The 16,293-nt window shown below is 42.2% G+C and overlaps 1 pseudogene; it reads left to right on the forward strand.

Moving 5' to 3' along the window:
- Positions 1 to 1,126: 1,126 nt before the first annotated feature.
- Positions 1,127 to 2,448, forward strand: LOC100732520 (elongation factor 1-alpha 1-like; annotated as a pseudogene).
- The last annotated feature ends 13,845 nt before the right edge of the window (positions 2,449 to 16,293 follow it).

A 16,293-nucleotide genomic window follows, 5' to 3' on the forward strand; every position in this document is an offset into this window, starting at 1 on the left:
ATCAACTATCTTTCACAAAAGGGGAACAAAAGTCGAGAGGAATCAAGGTCGACTGATTCCAGGAACAATTGTCCTTCACAAAGGGAACAAAGGTTAACACAGCAAACAGGTTATCAGGGTGACAGTGCATACAGAACAGTATGGAAGTGCTACAATATAACACTTTATTTAAGCTGGTACCCAGTGGCACAGTGTGATGGAGTTTTCAAAGCTGTGCAAGTAGGTTAGATTTTTGGGAGGCTTATAAAGGAAAAAACCTCAAATCAGGGGTAGGAGAGGGTAAGGGTGAGGAAGGCTTTTTGTTCCCTATTTGATTTGCGGACAGAGTTTCTTGCTTAGTCAGTTGCCTTGTGGAAATTTTTGCAGCTGGTGGTCAATGAGTTCCTTATTTACAGGAGCTTGGCAATTTGTGGTCAGCTAATTCCAGGAACAACTGTCTTTCACAAAAGGGAGACAAAGGTTGAGACAGAATATAGGTAACTGGAGGGACTGATTGCAGGAGCAATTGTCTTTCACAAAGGGGGCCAAAGGTTGAAACAGAGCACAGAGTTACCAGGGTAATGATGCATGCAGAACAAGATGATGGCATTTTAGTTAGAACGCAACATAAACTACTTTTGAAAAATAGGCTTGTTGGCAACCTACTTTGCAGGTCCCCTTCTATCTCTCTCAGAAGGTGTCTCTCTTTCAGTAAATTCTCCTATTCTAAACTTACATTGTTTCACAGAACTCATTCTTCTATTTTGGAAACACAAAGAAGGAAGGCAGGTAAGTGACTCTGAATGTTAATGCAAGCAAACACTGAGGAGACTATGGACTAGACCAGTTGCAATAGGGAAGGAGAAGAGCAATTTATTTATTGGACAATTTATTGGACATGGAAAAAGGGTAGAAGAAAAAACTGAGTCTGATTCCATCTTTCTGACACAGATGAATAGGACGATGTTGGTATTTCTGAGTTAAAAAGTGAAGAGGCTTGAGAAGAATTATTCAATAAGTAAAAATCACAACCCAGTTATTTAAATTTTTTGGTTTAAAATACTTGTCAGAACCTTTCTGTAACACATTTGCTTTGAAAGCACAGGTGTAGTGAAAACTACCACCAAATCAAAGCCAACATGGCAAAGGAAAGACTCACATTAATATCATCATTGGACACCTGGATTCTGGCAAATCCACCACTAATGGCCATCTGATCTACAAAGGTGGTGGCATCCATAAAATAACCATTGAAAAATTTGAGGAGGAGACTGCTGACATGGGGAAGAGTTCCCTCAAGTATGCCTGGGTCTTGGATAAACTGAAAGCTGAGCATGATCATGGTATCACCATTGGCATCCCCCTGAGGAAATTTGAGACCTACAAGTATTACATGACTATCCCTGGAAACAGATACTTTATCAAAAACATGATCACAGACATACTTCCAGCTAACTCTGCTGTCCTGATTGTTGTTGCTGGTGTTGGTTGGTGAAGTCAAAGTTGATCTCCTAGAACAGGCAGATCCATGAGCATGCACTTCCAACTTACATGCTGAGTGTGAAACAATTAATTGTGTTAACAAAATGGATTCCATTGAGCTACCCTACATCCAGAAGAGATATGAGGAAATTGTTAAGAAAGTCAGCACCTCCATTAAGAAAATTGGCTACAACTCTCACATTGCAGTGTTTGTGCCAATTTCTAGTTAGAATGGTAACAATATGCTGGAGCCAAGTGCGATTATGCCTAGGTTCAAGGGATGGAAGGTCACTCATAAACATGGCAACACCAGTGGAACCACAGTGCTTAAAGCTTTGGATTGCATCCTTCTACCCACTCATCCAGCTGAAAACCCTTTGAGGCTTCCTCACTATAAAATGGGTGTTATTGGTACTATCCCTGTGGGATGAGTGGAGACTGGCAGTCTCAAACCAGGCATGGTGGTCACCTTCACTCCAGTCAATGTCACAACTGAAGGAAAGTCTGCTGAAATTCACCATAAAGCTTTGAGTGAAGCTCTTCCAGGGGACAATGTGGGCGTCAATGTCAATAACATGTTTATCAAAGATGTTCATCTTGGAAAAGTTGCTAGAGACAGCAAAAATGCCCCAATGATGGAAGCAGCTGGTTTTACTGCTCAGGGGCTTATCCCAGCCAAATTGGTGCTAGCTCTTCCCCTTACTGGATTGTCAAACAGTTCATATTGCTTGCAAGTTTGTTGAGCTGAAAGAACAGATGGATCACTGGTCCTGGGAGAAGTCCATACATTTGAAATCTGATGATATTACCATTGTGGACAGACAATCCCATGTGTGTTGAGAGCTTCTCTCACTCCCCATCTCTAAGTGGTTTTGCTGTTTGTGATGAGACAGACAGCTGTTGTGTGACATCAAAGCAATGGACAAGGAAGTTGCTGGAGCTGGCAAGGTCACCAAGTCTGCCCAGAAAGCTCAGAAGGCTAAATGAATATTACTCATAGCACCTGCCCCCACAAGTTTTAATTTGTAGTGGAAGATCAGTCTCAGAACTGCTTCTCCCAATTGATCATTTAAATTTAATAGTGAAAGACTGTGAATAACAATAATGCATTATAAAACCTTCAGAAAAAAGGAGAATGGTTTATGGACTGTCTGGGTGTTTGTGTGTGTGTGTGAATTTTGATTAATTTTTAAAACCAACACTTTTTAATCAAAACAAGTTGATCAAAAATCAGTCACAGAATTTTAAGACCCATTAAAATAAGTTTAATGAGAAAAAAATAAATAAAATAAAATGAAATACCTGTCAGATACTCAGACATCTAGCAGATATTTGGACACGTGGATTGATGCTCATAAGAAACTTGAGAACAGAAATGAAAGTAAATAAAAGGTATTTGAAAAGTTTAAAAATATGAATGGTAGCAAAAAGAGGAAGGTTTGTAAGCTATGAGATTTACAAAAAATAAAATGTTTGGGGTGAGAATAAGGGGCTGACATCATTTGAGGTATATCAATGCCACTAAAGTTCATATGGAGGAAAGGGTGTCCATGCAGGGATAAGGAAGCAGGAGTTAAACCAAAACACATCCAGGATAAACCAATACCACAAAAACCAAGGAAAGGGGCCTTTCAAGGAGGGGAGAGTGCACAATACCAAAGGTGTCAGAGTCCATAACCTTCCACAGTAAATTTACCACATTTGTTTAATTACTGTGACTACTAAAACAAGTATGATAAATCCCCATCATTTTCTCAGGATCATTCATAGGAGGAAGCAGCTTAAAGGCTTAGAGACAGCAGGTAAAGAATTCTAACAAGCAAAGCATGTGGTCGTGGAAAGATCCATAGTTTCTAATTTACACAAATTTTGGTTTGATTATTCCATTGCTAACAAGAACATTAACTTACCTTGAGTGTTGGTTTCTAAAAGTTATAAAGGTAAAAATAAAATAATGATGGAAAGTCAGTAGCATAGTAACTAACATAAATTAGGTGGTGAATAAAAAGTATAGTACTTGTTGAGGATCTTCTAAAGATGGCCTTAAGGAATCTTTTTTACAATTCTTTTGTACTTGTCCCAGATGTGATAAAGAATAATAAAGCAAAACAGAAGTAATCACAAGTCCATATATGCCTGAATAGAAAAGTCCTCTCTCTTTTGAGGGTTACCTCCAGAGGGTACAGCTGGAGCCCCTAGAGAAGAACAGAGCAGCACCACTTTCTTCCTGCAGCCTGACTTGGCAAGCCTGGATCACCCTAACAAAAACCACAGACTTGGTGGCTAAAACCATAGAAATTAATTGTCACAGCTCTAAATCCTGGAAGTCCAACATCAGGGTGCCAGCTTGGATGAGTTCTTATAAAGACTTCACTCCTGGGTTTCAGTTAGTCCCTGTCACTGAGTCCTCACTAGATGAGGGAGATAGAGATGTTTCTGTGTGTACAAGGCCTCACCCTGTCCATGCAGGGATAAGAAAAATAAAATGTTTGAGGTGAGAATAAGAGGTTGACATCATTTGAATCCTCCTTGCAGGATCTCACTGCACCTGTACTGTCTCCAGGGAAGCCCTATCTTCAAATATATTGACACTGGGGGCTCAGGCTTCAGCAAGCAAATTTTAGGGGGACACAGTTCAGTTCACAGCATAACTTTTGATTCCTGATGGATCATCAACAGACACACAGTTAAGTTACCCTAAGAATCTATTCTTTTAGTGAGAGCACCTGAGGTCAGAAACATGGAAAGAGACATTTCAGCAGCTACTCCCCCCTTGCCTCTGACCTACTTTCTATTCTCTTCTGTTTTGACAAGAATAATACTCTGAAATAATTAAAGAAGAGCTTATTGACAGTTGTATCAATTAACTAAAAAAGAAAGACCATACAAAGGGTTATTTGAAACCCTGATGAATATTTACATTTTTTAAAAAATTACAATAAAAGACACAGTGCCATTAATCTCCCTCAGAATTCTCCTTCTCCATTAATCTCCCTCAGAATTCTCCTTCTCACTTCAAACACACATATCCCATCATTGGTGACGCTTTCCAAGGCAGATCTGGAGTCCTCTCTAAGAGGAGCCTTTATGGCTTGTGATGAGAAAGAGTGCTTACTACTGCTCAGTACCATCCAGCGGAAAGCTGCCTTGTGATACATCCTTGTCTACCTTAGTCAATGGGCATGGCAACGTCTGGCTTTGGACTCTCACCTAAAGTCAAAATGACCATGAAAGAGTGAATATTTTGAGTTGATTCGAGACAACAAAGCAACCATGACAGTGAAGCTAAAGGCACTCATGAAAGAGGACTTTCAGAACAGCTTCAAAAAGTGACAAGAATGATGGATTCAGTGTGTGAAAAACAAAGGGGAGTGTTCTGCAGAAAACTAACATCAGTGTGTCTTTTACACCAGTATTTATTTATTTCCTTATGTATTTATCTATTTATTTTTTGAGACTAGCTACATAGTGCAGGCTGTCCTTGAACTTACGATGATCTTCCTGCCTCAGCCTTCCAAGAGCTGGGATTACAGGTGTGCAATAGCATGTCCCATAACACACTAATACCTTTTCAGGGACACAGCACAGTTTTCAGCTATACCTGGAATATCTGATCCTTCCTTCAGATAACAGGGAGACTAGTTTTCCTTTCTGAGATTCACATTTTTCTTTCTCGGTAAAAGCCTGGATCTTGAGCCTGCTTCCCCACTGAGCAAGTGTACCTGTGACAAGAGGATCCCGTGGAGGGAACATTCCCAGGTTCAGGAAACCCAGACTGTAAATTTAGTTACACCAAAATCTCTCAGAGCACCTTGGTCGTGTTGCTTAAATCTTAGAGTTTAAAGTCTTGGTTTTTATACTTCATTCCAACCCTATTGTGAAATAATACTAACAGCAAAGAAAAATTTCTAAGGCTCAAAACCTTAAGGCTCAGATCCCATAGCCTCCAACTCACAGTCTCCTGCTAGAGTTTATGCACAAACTTGGTGATTTTCCCATGAAAAGAAACAAATGTATTAGACATTATTTTCTTAATGCCTTTAGAGAAGGAATAAAAGTAAAGAATTTCTCTTACAAATTTAAATAGTGTAGATTAAGGTTTACGTTCTACATGTGTTAGCACATTAAGCATAAACCTAAGAACACAGCCCAGGAGGCAGGATATTAACAGAGCTTTTGCGATCTTGGCATTCTCTCCAACAGTGTACCTGTAGACAAGAATCTCAGTACCAGCAATTTGATAGAGTGTTTCCAAAACAACAGACCACATAACTTCAAAAATACCAGTGCAGCTGGAAATTATTTGATACTGGTAGGATGAATGGTATAGACATTTTGGCTGACTATAAACAAGGCAAAGACACAGCAGAAGCTAACATTACTCTTCTTTCATCCAGATAAAAGATCATACACTACAGGATGGGCAGTGCACTGTTCCCTGCAAGATGCCATCCTATCCTGGAGAGCCCTGATCAGCCTGGCAGATGCTGTGCTCTTGTTGGCAATCCTCTTCCTCTTCAGCCCCTGCTCCTGTGACCATCTGAACCCCACAGAGCAGGTAAGGCACCCACAGGTCATCCATCTCCTGTGAGGTAGCTTGACTCCTCTCTCCTCCCTTGGGAGAAGAAGCTTAAAAACATCCTGAAATCCATAGCAATACACCATGTACTCAAAATTTGTCAGTAGAGCAGATCTCCCGTGTTCCCATCACAGAAAAGGAATTGTGATGAGGGAAATGTTCATTAGCTAGGCTGTAGTAATGTTTACTATGCATCAGTGTATACACATATCAAAACCTCACAGCACGTAAATAACTTATTTGAGGAAAATACTTCAGTAAATCAAATTGTGAAGAAGTAATCATGCAAATTGCTTTGCCAGTGTCACCTCTGTTAATTTTTTTAAATTGACAAGAATTTCACATATTCAATGTGTACACTGTTTTGACAAATATATTTATTGCCGAATGATTAAATCAAGCTACTTAATATGTATTACTTCACAGGCCTATGCTTTCCTTTTGTGGTTAGAACACTTAAAATTTCTCTAAATAGCTTCCCATTATACAATGTTTTTATTAATCACAGTCAGCATAATGTACAATAGGTCTCTGTCACTGACAGCAAACTGTTTTTCTGTACTTGGCCCTTAACAGGCTGCAGCAATGCAATGATCATATTCCTGCACTTTGGGGAGGGGACAAGTTACATTTTTACAATGCCCACTAAGAAAAACCACACTGAAAATACATTTTTAGTTGTAACATTATAGCTTTATAAAAATAGCCCGAAAATCAAATCATTTGATGTTAAATATTCTTGAGTAGTAGAGTGATGACCCGATTCTGATTTCCCCTTCCTTTGCAGGATCATGCTCAGCCTCTGCACCACCCTCCTTTCCACCTTTCTTTGCTTCCAGGCTGCAACCTGGTGACCTCCCCATCTGCACCTTGGTTCCTGTCACTCCAGACCTCACAGAAGCCGTTTACTTCTAGCCCTTGTCTCTGCAGCTCAGTCCTCCAACTCTTCAGCCTCCAAACTCATCAAAGACAACAGATACACAATCCATTTTTTCTACATTTCTGCATCCTTGTGGCTTCACAATCCTCCTTCCTCTACACCCATGTTCTAGCATTCTGCTTGCAGGGGCTGGGGGTGGGGTTCAAATCTCTTCCTCCTGCATTATACTCTGAGTCCAGCCCACAACCTCAGGGGAAATACAACTCTCTACTTCTAAAGTTCTCCTTGTGCTGACTGATCACAGATTAATTTGTCCAGGAGCCCACCACACTACCTGAAAATCCAACCACATTTTCTCCTGCATTCGCTTCCCATTTCCCTAAATTCTGTGTAAGAATATTTTCCTCCTCAAATCTTCAATATCTTTATTGCTGCCACTGTCAGCTAATGACCACCATTCCTATTTATATATCAAGGAAGATTTTTTAAAAAGACTATCACGAGGAAATTGCCCTGGCCTCTCAGAACTGCTTGTCCTCCTGACTCTGCACCTGTGCCCTGTTTATCCACCTTCGTTCCTTTTACAAGAAGTCAGTGGTTCTTGGGTCTAAGATCAATTTTTTTATGCATGCACTTGTTCTTAACATCACCAATCTCCCCTTCTCTATTGGGTTTTTCTCAACAGTATTCAACCTGTTCATTCTCTCATTTTGGAACTGTAGACATTTGTCATGGACCTTATTAGTACTAGTTACTTTGGGACTATTTTTTTTAAAAAGTCTTGAAATTATAGCTATTATCTGACACCCCCCCCCACACACACACATATACACCTTCTTTCTTAAATACACTTTCTTGAGGTTTTTGCTCATTTCCAAGGCTGTTTTTGCTGTGGGAAACCAGCCTCAAGGCTATCTGATTAGAGACAGTTCCCAGTCCTCACTATGCTTCACTTCTCGCCACATGTGACACACTTGTTCTGGCTCCTACTCCACACCATCTTCACATGGTTTCTGGGACTCCATATTCTGTTGGTTTTCCTCTGTTGTTTGGGAAGTCTTTTATCTCTATTTTAAAGAAGTAGTTTAGAGACATGTAGATAACTCTTGGATTCTTTTTTCATGGAGGAGTTTTTGCACATGTCTGGTAGGCAGAATCAAGAGAAGGACAGAAGGGTGAATAAAACTACAGGCAGTCTGGGACATTTCATACATTTTGGGTAAATCATTTAGTTAGAAGAAAGCAAAGAGATCAGCCTTGGCATCATGTTTTTGAGTTAGCTGAGGAGGAGCATTGAAGACAAAAATCCAGGTTTTCTCGTGGATTCTCTATGCAGCCTTGACTATTAACCACAAGACCTGGTTCTGACTATCTCAGGGTCTGGCAAGCACCTTAAACTACTACAGTAATTAGACAAGGTCTGTATTATTTCTCTGGTTCCAAATTTTGGAGCATTCTGGAGTTCGATAATTAGAACTATTTTTTCAAATCTAATTACTAGTGACTCCTTACACCGTTGTCTATCATACCACCTAGATATTGCCAATTGTGGGTTCCTGTAACTAACCACCTGGTCGACATTGCTACTTAGTTATTTAACAAACTTCTCCAATAGCACATATCCTAAATTGGTATTACTTTGTACCACCTCAGATTGCTTCTGCCTTACTCTTCTGCACTGCATCTGCATCCTTTCAGATACTATGGTCTAGGACACTGGGGTCTACCTGGACTCTTCCCTTCCTGTCCCACATCCAGGTGTTTAGCAAGTTCTCCTAACTATACCTTCAAAATATATCTAAGGCTTACTCTCTTCTCATTGCCCTTTTCTAAATCACTGTCAACTCTCTCCTAAGTGGCCATCAGATCTCTCCCTTGGCATTTCTCCATCCTATGGTGGTGTTTTAAAGTAATATCATGAAAGATCTTAAATTAGCCTTCCGATGAATCCTTGTCTCATCCAGGGTAAATATTAAACTTCCTACATTAATTATCAAAGTCATGCATAATCTACTCTCCTTACCTGCTCTCACTAATGTCTATTTTTCTTTCTCTGGCTGCCTCCATCAGGTCATGCAGGCTCCATACCACATTCCAACACACCAATCAAGACCTAGATCAAGATTCCTGGCTGATTCCTCTGCCAGATAAGTACTTTCACTGCTTTCAAACATCTCTTTGTCATTTCAACAGAGAAGCCTAGCACTTTTTTAAAATTAAAAAAACTCTACCCAAGGCAGGACTTTCCCTTATCTCTCCTTTATTTCTTCCCTAAGTACTGACATATTACTGATATTTTGTAGAGCACTAACATCACACATTGTCTTATGATCAGTATGTATACAGTAAAATTTAAACACTGTAACTTTTGTCTGTTCCATTTAAATGCCTTGAATGGTACCTGGACACACTGAGCATTTACAACCAATTAACTAAAGAATATTACGTTTTACAGGTGAGGAAGCCACATTTTACAGATGGAAAGTTAAGTGGCTCTTCCACTAGGAAGAGAGTCAGCTCTCAGTGGTTTGCTCCAGGTTCTGTACAACTTAATAGTAGAAGTACGAACATGGCTATATCCTCAGCATCTTGTATATTGAATAATTGAATTAATACATTAAGGAAAATGAAAGATAATACAAGTTAATTTAAGTTTAAAGAGCTCTACATGGCTAGTAGCTGCTGCATTGGACAGTACAGAGATAAAGGGTGCAGAATGTGATGATCTCTGTTGTATTTCCATTTAATCTTCTGTAGAAAAACAGCTCCTGCTATCTCTGGCCAGAAGCACTCTTGTTCCAAAAATCACATAAGCATTTCAATAGATGCAGCGAAAACATTTGACAACTCCAACCGCTGTTCATGACAAAAACCTAAAGAAAATTGGAATAGAAGATCTTTATGTCAATCTGATAAAAGCCATCAATGATAAATAACAGCCACCATCATTCCAACTGATCAAAAACTAAAAGCTTTCACTCTGAAATCAGGAACAAAACAAGGAGGTCCACTATCACCACTCCTATTCAATATAGTTCTGGAAACAATGTCAAAGCAATGACACACAAGGAAGAAATAAAAGGAATAAAGAAAGCAATAAATTGACATGATATCTACATAAAAGATCCCCAAAACTCCACCAAAGACTCCTAGAGTTAATAACCAAATTCTGTAGTGTAAATTGACACAAATTCAATGCTAAAAGTCAGTAGCATTTTTGTACACAAATAAATTCACTGAGAGAAATTAGGCAAACATCACCTTTCACAACAGTATCCAAAAATGAAATACATAGGAATCAATCTAATGAAGGAAACAAAAGATCTTTACATTGAAAACTATAGTACTCTGAAAAAGCAGATCAAAAGGCTATCAGAAAATAAAAAGATATCCCTAGTTCTTGGATAAGCAGAACAAATGCAGTGAAAATGCCCATACTTTCAAAACTGTTATATAGATGTGATGCAATCCCAATAAAATACCTCACAGAATTGGGAAAACCATCCTAAAATTTACATGGAACCAGCAGAGATACTAAATAGCAAAAGCAATTCTGGGCAAGGGTAAGGGGGGCATCATAGTAATTCCTGATTTGAAGTTATATTACAGAGCTGCTATGAACAAATAAATTCAAATAAATTTCTCTCAGTGAATTTATATCTGCTAAAAACAGCATGATATTGATAAAAAAAGCACCAAGGTGCTGATAGTACTGTGTTCATTCCTGGAAGCATCAAGAGAATCTTTCTTTGCCTTCAAAACTTGGAAAATACATCAAAATTTCTTGGCCTGTGGCCCCCTCCTCTATCTTCAAAGCTAACAGCGTAGTATCTTTCAAACTTTTTCTAGTATCCAATGAAACAGAAGTGCAAAACCAACTTAAAGCACATTTGTCTACTTTATATTTGCCAAAAGGTCCAACACTTTCACTGGAAGAAGGCTAGCTTCTTTAATAAATATTGTTGGGGAGGAAACTGATTTTCCTTATGCTAAAGATTAAACTTAGACCCATATGTCTCAATGTGCACTAAATTTAAATTGAAATATATTAAAGATCTAAATATTAAAACAGAAACTTACACTCTGCTAGAAGATAAAATAAGTAAAACTCTTGAAGACATAGGTGTAAGCAAAGACTTTATGAACAAAACCTTAGTCACATAGGAAATATTGCAAAGATTCAACAACTGGGATCGCATCAAATTAAAGTTTTGTATAACAAAAGAAATGACCAGCAGAGTGAAGGGACAACCCACAGAATGCAAACAACTTTTGCCTGTTGTTCCTCAGACAAAAGACTAATATCTACAAAAGTAAGTGTCGATGTCCGCTCCCGGCCGGCAGGAAGGACACACGACACAGTCTGGTAGTGGACAACCTTTTCTTTTTATTTTCCTTCTCCGTACAGCCTGCCCTGGGTTCTCCCAGCTGAAGCCTCCTTTGGTCCGCTTCCCGCGGCTCCTTTTGTGCTTCAGTCTGCCCCAAAGCCTCTACCGGTCCGCTCTCCGCGGCTCCTTTTGGGCTTCTACTTCCGGGCTTCTATCTGGCTTCTACTTCCTCCCAGGGGTGGCACCGGTATATATACGGATACAGTGTCCAATCATGTTAAAGTAAGCAAGGCAAGCTGATTGGCTAACATCATCAGTTGCTAGGCAGACTATATTGTTGAGCGGGTTGTTTACGCGGTAAGCAGGAAACTAACATATTCGATGGGAGGGGTAATCTACCTCAGGCTTCACTCTTTACTACAGGCCGCACGTCCGCCAAGTAAGGCGAACTATCACAGACGCGGCTCCCAACATCTCCCCCTATTTTATTTTTTATGAATGTGCGCATCGTAGCCCTTCCTGGACTGGGTGCAGAGGCTTATGCCCTATGCGTAGGCCCACCGTAGGTCCTTGGCTTAGACCCTGGTTGGCCATGCCATGGTCTGCCAAGGCCCTGAGGCCCTCGTCCTTTTTCTAGGGCCAGGCACAAACTGGACGGAACCTGGATGCACACAAGCTTGCACTCATTTCCTCTCCGTAAAGAAATCCCCTTGGAGAGAAATTTAGACCTGGGCAGCATCTAACAGTCCAGCGGCTTACGTGCAGGATGGGGTAGGGCCTGGCTTAGGTCGAGTCGTGCTGGGGAGGCACGCTCTTACCCGTCATTGACTCATCTACCCTGCTGTGTATTGTCACCTTATGGAGGAGAATGAAGGATGCCCGCCATATCTAGACTCGGTCGTGGGCCAATCGAGCAAGCCATGCATATGCCTGAGGATCTTTTTGTCCATTTCGGGCTACCGCTATTTCTATTCATCTTGTTGGTTGGTCTGTGATGGATCTCCGGTAGGGCAGGTCTGATCTTCAGTCGAGGGCTTTGTTGCCCGTGTCAGTCTCTCCGGTATCCACAGTGGTTCTCGTCCCGGTTCCTGTGGGAAAACACAAATCGCGCCTCGGTTCCAGCTGACCACTGGATCCGGGCCCATCCATTGTCCTGTCAGGACATCTTTCCACTTCACCCACCCTTTATGGTTGGGGGAAGGGTTGCAGTGCTCCACAGCTGGGGAGCGATTATCATTATTTAAATTTAAAAAATTGTGTGTGAATAGTGCCATGGATAATCGTGCCTTTGGGGCCAGGCCTTGGCCTACTCCCCCTTTTTGTTTTTGTAAAATTTCTTTGAGGCTTCTATGAGCCCTCTCAATGATTCCTTGACCTTGGGGATTGTATGGGATACCATGTTTTAATTGAACCTCCATCATTTTGCAGAACTCATTGAAGGCTTTGCCTATATAGGCTGGTCCATTATCAGCTTTTAATATTTTTGGTTTGCCCCATGCGGCCCAAGCCGCCAGGCAATGATTGATCACATTAGACACTTTTTCACCTGTTTCTGCTGTTGCAAATATGACGTGAGAACAGGTGTCTGTGGAAACATGAACATATTTAAGAGTCCCAAACTCCTGTATATGTGTGATGTCCATCTGCCAAACATCACCAGGGATCAAACCTCGAGGGTTTACTCCCCCTTTTTGTTTTTTATTTTTTATTTTTATCTTTTTCGTTTTTTTTTTTTTTTTTTTTTTTTTTTTTTATTGGTACCAGGGATCGAACTAACAACTGCACACTTGCAAGGCAGGCGCTTAAGCCGCTGAGCTAAATCCCCAGCCCCTTTTTCCTCGACCGGCGTTTTTCTCAGCCTGCTCGGCAGAGTAGCCGCCCATGAAAATACCGTCTGCCCAGCGGCGCGACGTCATAAGACTGCGGTCGCGACAGAGTGAAACGGGGCGTCACTTCCTGTGCCGGCTGAGGGAAGGGAGGGTTTCCTGTGGCGGCCTCTCGGCGGGGAGCCGCTTTTAGAAAAGAGCTCCAGGGCGGAGCGGATGGCTCTCTATCTCCTCCCCGCCAGAGAGCGCCGGGGAACCGAGTCTGACCATCAGCGCGCCGACCCTCTCCCACAAGCATTCTCTTGTTCCACCCCCGGTCTCCCCGATTGGCGTTTCTCTCAGCCTGCTCTGCAGAGGACTCTGCATACCAGGCTCGCCAATCCAGGTAACCACCCGAGGGCAGACACGCCCCCGCCAGCTGAATCCAGTCCGCGGGGGTGAGGGGCCCAGAAGACAGATTCTCCAGCATGGCAATGGTGTAAGGCGCAGTCGGCCCAAAAGTTGTAACTGCATTTTTAAGTTCTCTAATCTGCTTTATCTCAAAAGGCTCCCGTACATTGCGTCCCTGACCCATAGCTACTTGTACAGGAAATATCTCGTAGGGGTCACTATCCATCCCAGGTGGTGGATGTACCTCATGAAACAAGCGTCCCCCCTGCCAAAGCCGCCTGTAAAAATACCGACCTGCCGGCGGCGGAGCATAAGACAGCGGCCGTGATTGGGCGGAAAATGGGGGCCCGTGCATCACTTCCTGTTCTGGCGAAAGGGGAGGGAGCTCCCAGACGGCCGCCTCGTGGCGAGGGATCGCCTCCCTCTCGCGCCGGGGCGCACTCAGGAGCTCTCTACTCTTCCGCAGACCAGGTTGAGCAGAGCGCAATTCGCGGGGCAACGCTGGAAAAGAACCCTGCGACTCCTTATTGAGCGACTTAGGCTCCTGACAGCTGGTCTCTTTGGCCTCCCTGCCATTCAACTTTCCCTCGTCCTCGGAGTCAGACGACTCCGAGGCTAGAGCCCCGTCCTCCTCCTTAGCATCCTTGTTCCCCTTGACTGACACCTCTCGGGAGCTCCCTGACTGGGCCTGCTCAGATACCCTGCGTACTTTTGTAAGCTCTTGAGAGCTTTCTCCACAACCACCCTCGCTCTTAGTGCCGCTACCTAGCATGTTTCCCATTTTTTAATATGTTACTCACCGCGTGAGGCCCAAGGAATCCGCCACTTACGCGTGAGCCTGAGGGGAGTCTAAAAGCCCTGTAGGTGCGCGCCACCCAGAGCCCAGGCTTATCCCCAACTCACCTGTCTCGCAGCTCTGTACTGGAGCGTTGTCCACTTCCACGTCGCGGGGGTGATCAGTCCCCGGGCGGGCCTCCAAATGTCGATGTCCGCTCCCGGCCGGCAGGAAGGACACACGACACAGTCTGGTAGTGGACAACCTTTTCTTTTTATTTTTCTTCTCCGTACAGCCTGCCCTGGGTTCTCCCAGCTGAAGCCTCCTTTGGTCCGCTTCCCGCGGCTCCTTTTGTGCTTCAGTCTGCCCCAAAGCCTCTACCGGTCCGCTCTCCGCGGCTCCTTTTGGGCTTCTACTTCCGGGCTTCTATCTGGCTTCTACTTCCTCCCAGGGGTGGCACCGGTATATATACGGATACAGTGTCCAATCATGTTAAAGTAAGCAAGGCAAGCTGATTGGCTAACATCATCAGTTGCTAGGCAGACTATATTGTTGAGCGGGTTGTTTACGCGGTAAGCAGGAAACTAACATATTCGATGGGAGGGGTAATCTACCTCAGGCTTCACTCTTTACTACAGGCCGCACGTCCGCCAAGTAAGGCGAACTATCACAGACGCGGCTCCCAACAAGTAAGGAACTAAAAAAAAAAAAAAAAAAAAAACATCTCCCTCAATTTAATTCAGCTCTAAGTCCAGGGAGCTTCACCACTGCTGCTGCTGCTGCTACTATAGGAGGGACCTGTGCTGCGGTGGAGGTTTTGGGCCTGTCTGGGCCACACTCAGTGAACTTTCAGTCTGGGGAGCTTCACTACCCAAGAGGTGGGTTTCTGCACAGCATTCGAGACCCAAGAGAGCTTGAGATGCTTGCTCCGGGTGGTCTGAGAGCCACCCAGCTGGTGGGAATGCTGGATGGCTTCCATGGGTTTGGGGCTTTCCTGGACCATGATTAGTGGCCTTCTTTCAGTCCAGGGAGTTTTACTGCTGGAGGACAGAGCTGTACTGCCAGAGGAGTCCCAGGAGCCCAAGACATAGGGGGCGATTTCCAACACACCCAGGGGAAGCTTTGGAACAATACTTGAAGCACGGAAATACAGGAAAATGACAAAATAAAAGACCAAAATGCAATCTCAAACATCCAGCCCATCACAAGAAAGCCTAGGGGCCATGTACATAGAAGAAAATATATGCCATATACCTGAAATACCTGAAATAATAGCAACTGATATAAAGAAGCAACTCTGGGAAACTTTAAAGGAATTCAAACTAGAAATAATCTCCCAGGTAAAAGAAGAAATGAGAAAAGTAATGAAGGAGATGCTGAACACATCTAAAGAAGATACAGTTAAAATATTACAGGAACAAAGCAAAAGATAGAATCCCTGCATGAACAATATAAGAAACAAACAGAATACATAAAGCAGATTCAGGGGCTGGGGATTTAGCTAGAGGTATAAGTGCCTGCCTTGCAAGCATGCAGTTGTGAGTTTGATCCCCGGTACCGATAAAAAGGAAAAAGACCAAAAAACTAAAATAAATAAATAAAGAAAGAAAGAAAGAAAGAAAGAAAGAAAGCAGATTCAAAGAGATATACAGGAAATCAAAAAATCCATTGAAAGTTGTCAAAATCACCTTAAAGGAAGTGAAAATAGAATTTCAGATCTCAAAGACAAGATTGCAGATAGTGAACAGCAAAGGAAAGATCTCTTTAAATAACAACGAATCAGGAAATAACAATTCAACAGCTGCAAGATGATGCAAAGAAAAACAACATAAGACAGATAGGTATAAATGAAGAAGGGGACAACACAAATGATATCAAGAGACTATTTACAGAAGTAATAGCTGAATATTTCCCAAACAGGAGAATGCAAACTGACATTCGAATTAGTGTAGCATATAGAACTCCAAATATCCATAACCAAAACAAAACTACATTGAGACATATAATAATCACCATCCCAGAAATACAACATAAGAATAAAATATTAAAAGCTG

The sequence above is a fragment of the Cavia porcellus genome, unplaced genomic scaffold (genome assembly GCF_034190915.1).
Source record: "Cavia porcellus strain 051 isolate PalLab524CR breed Dunkin Hartley unplaced genomic scaffold, mCavPor4.1 scaffold_7, whole genome shotgun sequence".
In the NCBI taxonomy this organism is placed as follows: Eukaryota; Metazoa; Chordata; class Mammalia; order Rodentia; family Caviidae; genus Cavia; species Cavia porcellus.